General features: G+C 38.4%; 1 non-coding gene and 1 pseudogene across 1 annotated transcript; one reads left to right on the forward strand and one right to left on the reverse strand.

Annotated features, from left to right (window-relative positions):
- Positions 1–1,481: 1,481 nt before the first annotated feature.
- LOC147285988 (uncharacterized) lies at positions 1,482–6,300 on the reverse strand (annotated as a pseudogene).
- A 58-nt stretch (positions 6,301–6,358) lies between these two features.
- Positions 6,359–6,465, forward strand: LOC147285989 (small nucleolar RNA R71). Its single transcript, XR_015122151.1, has one exon. It is a non-coding gene; the product is annotated as a small nucleolar RNA R71 (small nucleolar RNA).
- Positions 6,466–10,620: the final 4,155 nt, after the last annotated feature.

A 10,620-nucleotide genomic window follows, 5' to 3' on the forward strand; every position in this document is an offset into this window, starting at 1 on the left:
AAAGAACCTTAGGTGCTATGTTTTAGGGGGACTTTTATCATCATTATTAATCAAAGTTTTCGAGTGTTCGAGCTTTGCCTTTTTCTGGTGGATTCCAGAGTTTTTTCTTCAAGTTTGACACCCGCGAGCTTGGACCTTCAATTCTAAGACCAACGTTTGTTGTCTTAGTGCATCCGACTGCGTCATTATATGTGAGTATGAGTAAATGTAAACAATGTTCAAAGATAACTCACATATAAGAATCATAAAGAACGGAATTATAGAGAAAATATAAGATCTCATGAAAGGAAATCAAATACATGAAAATATTGAATCAAGTACTTTAATTCCTATTCATTCTCTCTCCACATTCTAACCAAACTCTTCCTAAGATCAAATAGGACTTTTATTGGCTTGTAATGTAAGGCTAAGATGGAAAATGTAAAACATTTCTAAGAAAGTTAAAATAAAATCATAAAATCATACTAAATCATACAAAAATAAAATAAAGAGAGACACTAATAACATAATGCCTATATATTCTTTTTTTTTTTTTCTTTACTTTTTCTAACAATTCTCAGAAAAAGAGGGTGATAGTATTTAACAAACGAAAAGACTAAAACTAAGGCTCAAAAGGGATACTAGTGGTAAAGTTTTATTTAATGACAAAGGATGACAAGAAAGGTTCAAACTAAAACAAAAATGGCCTAAAATCATTTCCTAAGTCGAGTATGGTTATGATGCTTCAATTCAACTAAAGGAGCATAAAGTGCAATGATTCAAAATTCAATGTCATTTTCAAGTAATTGACCAAACAAGAAAGAATAATGAGATCATCAACGACAAATTGTGGGCCCAAAAAGAATTTAGAGATAAATATATAACACTCACAAAAATAGAATGACTCTAAGCTCACTAGGGTCAAGTCTCTACTATTTTTCCTTAGGTAATTCAATTCAAATTTCACTCTTTAATTTCAAAATGCAATTATTGGCTTAAGTGCAAAAATATTCCAAGTTTAAGAATTAAAAAAAAATGATTCTATCATGAAAATAATAAGAAATCTAATGAGAGGTATTCTTATTTTGCATGCAAAAATATTAAAGTAGAAAATCATGTATTTCCTAAAGCTAAGCATTGAATGCAAGAAAATCAATCACATCATGGTGAAGCAATCAACACAAAAACAAAACTAAAACTTTTTTTTTTTTTTAGTAACTAGAAAAGTACTATAAAATTCAAGTAAAATTTCAAAACTCCACCCCCAAACCTAAATCAAACATTGTCCTCAATGATTGGAAAGGAAAAACATGACAATGACAAGAAATAAGAAAGAAGATGGTGAAAAGAAATTACCTGAAAGAGAAAACTGTCATTTCTTTGAAATTACCAACAATAAAGCTCAACAAATAATGAAAGATAATTCCCAAAGATATGAAGAGAATATACACATAACAAGAAAGAGAAGAAAAATCCTAAATCAATGAACTAAACAAAGAACATCAATCATGATAAATGGAATCACAAAGTAAGACTTCCTCAACCTCATCATTCTGGAACTCAAGAAATGGTTTCAATCTTTGACCATTGACTTTAAAAACATCACCATTTTTAGGATTTTCAATTTCAATTGCCCCATGAGGAAAAATAGTGCGAACAAGGAAAGGACCAGTCAACGAGACTTCAATTTACCAGGAAAAAGATGCAAACGAGAATTATACAAAAGGACTTTTTGATTAGGTGAAAAAGTTTTCCTCAAAATGTGTTTATCATGGAACACCTTCATACGGTCCTTGTAAGTTTTAGCACAATCATATGCATCATTCCTTAGTTCCTCAAGCTCATTTAACTGGAGCTTCCTATGGGTTCCTACTTTGTCTAGAGCAAAATTAAATTGTTTTATGGCCCAAAACGCTCTATGTTCCAATTCGACAGGTAGATGACACGCTTTCCAAAAAACTAAGCGATAAGGAGACATTCCAATAGGGGTTTTAAAAGCGGTTCGGTAAGCCCACAATGCATCAATGAGTCTCAAAGACCAATCTTTTCGAGATGGGTTAACTGTTTTCTCCAAGATATGCTTAATCTCCCTATTAGAAATCTCAACTTTACCACTTGTTTGGGGATGGTAAGGGGTGGCAACTTGATGGGTGATGCCATAATTTTTCATTAAATGTTCAAATGACTTATTACAAAAATGCTTCCCTCCATCACTAATGATAGCGCGTGGGGTCCCAAATCGAGTGAAAATGTTTTCCTTTAAGAAACGAAGCACTACCCTATGGTCATTGGTTTTACATGCAATTGCCTCTACCCACTTGGACACATAATCCACACCCACAAGTATGTACAAATTGCCAAAGGAATTAGGAAAGGGTCCCATAAAATCAATGCCCCAAACATCAAAGATTTCGACAACAAGGATTGGGTTCAAAGGCATCATGTTTCTCCTAGTGAGACTCCCTAACTTTTGGCATCTCTCACAAGATTGGCAATACACATGGGCATCACGGAAAATGGAAGGCCAATAGAAACCACATTGAAGGATCTTGGCAGCGGTTTTCTTAGCACTAAAGTGGCCTCCACAAGCATGGTCATGGCAAAAAGAAATGATATTGGATTGCTCACTATTCGGGACACATCTCCTAATGATTTGATCAGGGCAATATTTGTACAAGTAAGGATCATCCCAAAAATAATGCTTGACCCTAGCTAGAAACTTAGATTTATCTTGCTTGGTCCAATGGGAAGGCATCTTATTAGTGACAAGGAAAATCACAATATCTGCATACCATGGTGTTTGGGAAACAAGCATAAGTTGCTCATCAGGAAATGTCTCAGTGATGGGAATGGACTCCTCACATGACTCAACTATCAATCTAGAAAGATGATCGACAACCACATTTTCGGACCCCTTTTTGTCACGGATTTCAATGTCAAATTCTTTGAGCAAGAGGATCCAATGGATTAGGTGGGGTTTAGCATCTTTTTTAGACAAAAGGTATTTTAAAGCCGCATGATCAGAATAAACAATAACCTTTGTGCCTAAAAGATAAGACCTAAACTTGTCTAACGCAAAGACAACCGCCAAAAGTTCTTTTTCAGTGGTGGAATAGTTAAGTTGGGCATCAGTGAGGGTCTTGCTTGCATAGCAAATGACATAGGGCAACCTACCAACTCGTTGTCCCAAAACGGCACCAATGGCGTAATCGGATGCATCACATATAATCTCAAAGGGTTCACTCCATAGGGGAGGTCTAATGATGGGCGCGGAGGTCAACAAAGACTTAAGTTTATCAAAGGCACGGATACAATCATCATCAAAGACAAAAGAGTAATCCTTGGCAAGTAAATTGCACAAGGGACGTGAAATTTTGCTAAAATCTTTGATGAATCTTCGATAAAAACCGGCATGTCCTAAGAAAGATCTAATTTCCTTAACAGTACGTGGAGGTGGAAGATTAGAAATTAGATCAACTTTAGCCTTATCAACCTCAATTCCCTTAGAAGAAATGATATGTCCCAATACAATACCCTTTTTGACCATGAAGTGACATTTTTCCCAATTTAAAACAAGATTTTTCTCCTTGCAACGAATTAAAACCAATGAAAGATGGTGCAAACATTCATCAAAAGAAGACCCAAAGACGGAAAAATCATCCATAAAAACCTCAAGAAACTGCTCTACCATGTCGGAGAAAATAGAAATCATGCACCTTTGAAAGGTGGCGGGTGCATTACATAACCCAAAGGGCATGCGATAGTAAGCGAAAGTACCAAATGGGCAAGTGAAGGTGGTCTTTTCTTGGTCCTCGGGTGCAATGGGGATTTGGTTATATCCAGAATAACCATCAAGGAAACAATAATAGGCATGACCGGCTAACCTCTCAAGCATTTGGTCAATGAAAGGAAGAGAGATATGATTTTTCCTAGTGACGGCATTCAATTTCCTATAATCTATGCACACACGTCAACCGGTTTGCACTCGTGTGGGAATCAATTTATTATCATCATTTTTCAAAACGGTGACACCAGACTTCTTTGGAACAACTTAGACAGGGCTCACCCAATGACTATCAGAAATGGGGTAAATGACACCAAGATCTAACAATTTCAAGACCTTACTTCTCACTACTTCCTTCATGACAGGATTTAAACGTCTTTGGGGCTCACGAGAAGTTTTAGTGTTATCCTCTAAGTGGATCCTATGCATGACAATGGATAAAGAAATGTCTTTAATGTCAGCAATGGACCAACCTATGGCTTCCTTATGCTCCCTCAAAATTTTCACAAGCTTGCATTCTTGCTCATCATTTAAATCGGAGGCTATGATCACGGGCAAGGTATCGGAAACTCCTAAAAACACAAGTTATCAGATAATGGTTTGAGATCTAGCTAGGGTGGCTCAATGGTGGAAGAAAGTGGAGGATTTTTGGAAAGAGGAAGAGGTTCTACCCTTGGTTTCCAATTAGTGGTGTTCATGATAGGTGTGGAGTCCAAAAGTGCATTGACTTCTTCTATGGCTTCATTAAAATCAAAGTCACAACCAAAGTGGGCTAAGCATGCTTCTAGTGGGTCCTTAACACTATCCCTATGGAAAGAGTTTACCACTATTTGTTCAATTAAATTAACCTCACAAATGCTATCATCACCCTCTTGTGGTTGGTGACTTATGTTAAAAATATTAAGATCCATAGTTAAGTTCCCAAATGACAAATTCATGACTCCATTCCTACAATTAATTTGGGCATTTGCGGTGGTAAGGAATGGACGTCCTAAAATTACCGGAATTTGATCACAAACATTCGTCACGGGTTGGGTGTCAAGTACAATGAAATCCACGGGAAATAAAACTCATTCACTTTGACCAGAACATCTTCCACCATTCCCCTAGGAATTTTTACCGACCTATCCGCTAAAGAAAGAGTCACCAAGGTTGGTTTCATCTCTTCTAAGCCAAGTTGCACATAAACGGAGTATGGTAAAAGGTTCACGCTTGCTCCTAAATCTAGCAATGCTCTTCCTATATGATGAGTTCCTATCGTGCATGCAATGGTAGGACAACCAGGATCCTTGTACTTAACCGGAATTCGATGCTCGATAATTGAACTAACTTGCTCGGTGAGAAAGGCTTGCTTTGGAACGTTGGTTCTCCTTTTTATGGTGCAAAGGTCTTTCAAAAATTTGGCACAAGAAGGCACTTGTTTGATGACATCTAAGATAGGGATATTGATATGGAATTGCTTAAAGACTTCTAGAATGTCATCAAATTGTGCATTTTTCTTTGTCTTAGCCAATCATGAGAAAATGGGGCTTTGAGGACAAAAGTTGGAGAAGGATCAACAATTAAAGGCTCTTTTTCCTTTGACTTGACAATGTGATCAACATTAGGCTCTAGACCACCTAATCTCTTTGTTTCATTTCTTTTTCCAAATTGGGCATTTGAACCTTATTATCAATTTGCCTACCCGACCTAAGGGTTGTGATGAACTTGACATGCTTATAAGTATTGGATGAACTAGATGCATCAACATGAAATTGACCCTTTGGATTAGGAATGAGTTGACTTGAAAATTTTCCCTTCTCTCTCTCCCCCACAATGTTAGCTAATTGACCAATTTGATGTTCTAGCTTCGCAATGGCTTGTGTATTTTGGTGGGTGGAAGCTTTAACCTCAACAAAGGCTTGACCGGTCAATTGCATGAACTTTTGGAGTGTGTCCTCTAAAGGTGATGATGAATTTTGTTGTGGGGCAACACTTTGAGGAGTGGGATGAGGAACATAGGGAACATGAGAATATGAGGGATTAGGAGGACGGAATGAATTGTTTGACATTGAATTTCCTCCTAAATGTGTTTGGGGTTGGCCTTGTCTCCAAGAAAAATTTGGGTGATTCTTCCAATTGGAATTGTAGGTCTCGAAAAATGTACCTTGGTTCACAAACGGCTTCCTAAAATTGTTAAGGGCATTCGCATGCTCAACATTATTCTCGGAAAAAGTAAACAAGGAAGGACACGTTTGGACATTATGCATCGGGCTAGCACAATGAGAACAAACCTCATTTTGGACATGGTTAACGGTACTCGTGGTTTGACTCAAGGCCAAGGCCTCCACCTTTCTCATTAGGCTCTCAATCTTAGAACCTAAGTCTACATCGCCTCTCATTTCATACATCCCCCCACGCTTTGGTTCTTTGGCTTGTCTATCATGTGGGTTGGAGAAATCCCATTGTTGAGAATTTTCGGACAATTTTTCAAAGAAATCATAGGCTTGCTCTTCCCCAAGATTTAAAAACGCACCCCCATTCATAGACTCTACCATATTGCGATTTATTTGAGTTAAATCGTTGTAAAAATATTGCACCAAACGCCACGTCTCGAAACCATGGTGAGGACATCTCAAAATTAAGTCTTTGAATCGCTCCCAACTCTCATAAAATTGCTCATCGTCTTTTTGTCTAAACTCCGAAATGTCTCTCCTAAGCGCGTTAGTCCTAGACATTGGAAAAAATTTTGACAAAATTTTTTTAACAAGTTGATCCCATGAAGTGATGGAACCGGGGGGTTAGGAGTTCAACCAATCTTTTGCTTTGTCCTTAACCGAAAATGGGAATAAACGGAGACGCACGGACTCATCGGGAAAATTTTGGTATCTAGAGGTTGAGTTAATAAGGCTTATGGTTTTAAGAGCTATATTATTTTGAGACGATTTATTAATTGCATGATTTTGTGGATTTGTGAAAAGCTTAAGAAATCGTAATTTGCTGACTTTATCTATTTACAAGAATGGTTTTAGAAATTTGCTGAGTGATTTTCAAATAGTCATATAAGTACCCTCACCCACAGGTACAGATACAGATAGGTCTTTGGGACCCATCACGGCACACACATAGGCTTTGGGCCGTGTGCCGAGATGCCTCACTCTTTGGGGGTAGTTTACGTGCACGTACCACACTTTAGCTTATTGTACGACGGCGATTCGATGGTACAAGGGCCACCGTAAGTACACTCGTACGACGACGTTGCGACGGTGCGGGTGGAAGGGCAGTCTACGTGCACGTACCACACTTTGGCTTATTGTACGACGGCTATTCAACGGTACAAGGGCCACTGTAAGTCCACTTGTATGACAGCGTTGCGACGGTACAAGGGACACCGTAAGTCCACTCGCATGACGGCGTTGCGACGGTGCGAGTGGAAGGTTATGTAGACGGTCCACTTGGTGCAACGGTTTTGTAACGGTGCCAATGTGGAGCCTGTCAATTGGGTGCTTATATGGCCAACGTTTTTACTAAAAACTTTATTAGATAAAGATATTTTAGTTATTTTCTATCAATTCAAGACTCAAAAAGAGGGATTTTAGTTATAAATTTTATAAGATATAGCATTTATATTACTTCTCATTATTCTCTATGATACAAAGGAATTTCAAGTTGAAATTGTTATGTAGAAACATTATGTTGGAATTATGTTTATGATGTAAGGTTTTGTTAAGTTGTGAAAGAGTTCATTACAAAGATGTTTTCAATTGATATTCATTTTTAGTTCAAATTGGATATTTTTTAGCCCGAGTAGTTTTATAAAGTGGTTTCAAATGAAAGGTTTTGAAGTTTATTTAGTCCACTCACTGAGAGTTTTCTCACGTGTTATTTTTTTACGTTCCCCCCAGGTAATAGCGATCATTGAGGTCGGACCGTACCACGTCGAGGCATTCGAGTCTCTCATCTCTCATCTCTCATCTCCAGCTGTATATTGGGATCAAGATTTCCCTTGAAATTATTATAATGAGATATGATTGTAAAGTTTATTACATATGCTCTGATTAGATTTGTCTTACTTGTTGTGGGTCTGAGATCTTATTTAATTGTGGTTGGGGTGGCTGAAGTAATATAGAAGTGTATTTCATGTTTGACAGGTTCTGAAAATTTTTTGGGTTAATTCATTTTCAGGGGAGGTTCTGCCAAATTTTCGGTAGGATTTTCCTTGATTTTGGATCCCGCAGGATCCCTCCGAGATTCAGGGTGGAATCCGGGGGCGGTCCTGTCACAATACTAGCCATTAATTGTTGGCGCACATATATATATATATATATTAAGGCTTGGAGTTGTGCAAATCTATAGAAGTGGTGTGAGCTATTTTTATAAAGGAAGTCAAGAGGAGTATTTTCACTCCTACGTGATGTGGGATTTTGGAACTAAGAAATAGCTTGATGAAATGTAGTTCCACAATCCAACTCCCTTATTTCTCTTATAAAATGAATTCTTTGCTTCATTTTGAACACAACCACTTGAGTTTGACTATACACATGGACTGAGCCTTATATTTTATGGGCTTAAATTGAAATATTTTATTTTGTTTTTGGCTTTTGGAGTGTGTGGGATTGGAGTCCGCCCAACCGGACACCAACCCAATTACCCGCCAACTGACGTTAGTCAAAACTGACCCACCTATTTATTAAATGAGCAGTTTGGGTTGGTTATTCTCTAACTAGTCTTCTCGGTTCAGTTGGCGGGTTGGGCCTTAACCTGACCTAACTCGCCTATTGCCCAACCCTAGCGGTTCTGCTGCCGCAAAAACATGGGCCTCTGCATCCTCACCGGCTTCGGAACCGTTGCCAACGTCACTCTCTGCCAGCCTTTCACCACCCTCGGCGCGAAGCCTACTCGATTCCAGGTAAAGACAGACTCAGAGGCAACCCAAGCAACAGTACCAACACGTACCCACGCAACTACTTTCTCTCTCCTCTCCTTCTCTCTGCCTTGCCTCTCTCTGCCTCACTTTTTTTTTTCTTTTTTGAAGGCTAAATGGCAAGCTTGCCCTTTGACTGTTAAGTTGAGATAATTTCAATTAAGAAAAAGAGGTGTGTGTGTGTGTGTGTGTGTGTGTGTGTGTGTGTGTGTGTGTAATAAGTGAAACCTTGGGTGTGCGTGTAAAAATTTCAATCCTTAGGAGGTGTAAGTGAAATTGTCCCAACCCCATCTCCTTCCTCCCTCCCCTCCCCTCCCCTCCCCTCCCCCCTCCCAAGCACCCTACTCCAAACCACCACCACCATCTTCATCCTCCCTCCCCTTCCCCCACCCCCATCTGCCGGCGACTTCCCTTACTGAGATCACTCGAGGGTTTTGCTCGTGCTTGATTTTGATGCTCAACGGCGCGACGCCGAAGAAGGTATTAACGGTCCAGATCGACGACTCGGGGTCGCTCAATCCTTCACTCATTATTAGTGCTGATGGGATTCAAGCAAAGGGTAGCTTCATCGAAGCCCAGGTTAGCATGTGGTTTTATTGGGTCATAAAATTTTACTTCTTGTATTATTGTTTGAATTCTAAGTTGGACTCTATTTTCATTGCAGGCGAGGTATTTGAACCCAAATGAGTCAAAGGTTTGTGAATGTGTTGAAGTGTAGTTCCTTGCTTTTGTTCATGTGTTAGTCATTAGGAAATGCAAAGCATGTACTACATGTACTTGTTATGGACAAAAAGTTCAACGGGTCTGATTCTTACATTGGTGCAAATATTAAAGAATTACTCCAGCAGATGACTAAGATGATTGATGAAGAAATTTTTGAGTGTTATAGCTCAAAATATCTCAGCGGGTAATGGGCCTACCAAAAGCTATACTTTGGGCCTTTTTGTCTGGCTTTGGTATTTATGCGGGCATGCCACTAGCTTGGGCCTTTAGCTAGAAAGATTAGAGGATGGCCCAAACTACTTGTCCTCAAGCGAGTTGTGCAACTGAGTATGAACCAAACTTAGTTAGGGTTCTTTTTATGCCTAAACGTTCTTAGGACTTCACTGATCTGGGTGAACTGTGATTGTGTGGTGAAACTCAAATGTGAGTAGTATTGGATTCAGGTGAACGAGACTCAAATAAAAGCAAAACAAAATAAACTTAAATGTAAATTAAATGCTATGTGGTTCAGATCTGTAGAAAATAGTTAAAATAGTTTCATTCAAGAAATCAAAAACATCTCATAAAAAAAGACTAAGAATATGACTACTTTCATTAAGGCCTTCTACAGTGGGGGCTGTATCTGATCCCCAATTCTATTTTTTGGGTATAATTTGGGTATAACCCATGTACAATGGGCCGGAATCTTAACCCCAAAAATTTTTAATCCCCAAAACCTATCTCCAGTTTTGGGTATAAGCTATACCCAAAACCAAAACTCATGGCTGGCCCACCTAAAATAAAAAACCAATTTCTCTTTCATTCACATGCATGCGGGACCCATTGCTGACAAGAAGAAAACAACTCCTGCACTCCACAATCTAGTATATCAGCTGCAACAAGTACACCAAAAATTTGGATGCTGCTTCCAAGACAAGCCCCCTGCAGCTCCACAGTGCAACGGCACCCTGTCATTCAATTTGGACGGTGGAGATCTGTGTGCCATTGAAGATCAATGGCCCAGAATGACTAAATATTATTTTTGAACAAAAAAATAATAATAATAAATATAGAAAAATCGAAAAAAATGTCAAAAAAATTTGAAAAATTTCAGAAATTTTTTTTAAAATGCCCTTTAATTTTATAACGGCTAATACACCAAAAATTCTATATAAACCTCATTCTTCTTATTTTTTTCTTCACATCTTTCTCTCTTTTACACCACATTTTCATCAAATTTAGTGAATTCAAT

This window comes from Dryas octopetala, chromosome 4 (assembly GCF_963921425.1).
Source record: "Dryas octopetala chromosome 4, drDryOcto1.1, whole genome shotgun sequence".
Taxonomy (NCBI): domain Eukaryota; kingdom Viridiplantae; phylum Streptophyta; class Magnoliopsida; order Rosales; family Rosaceae; genus Dryas; species Dryas octopetala.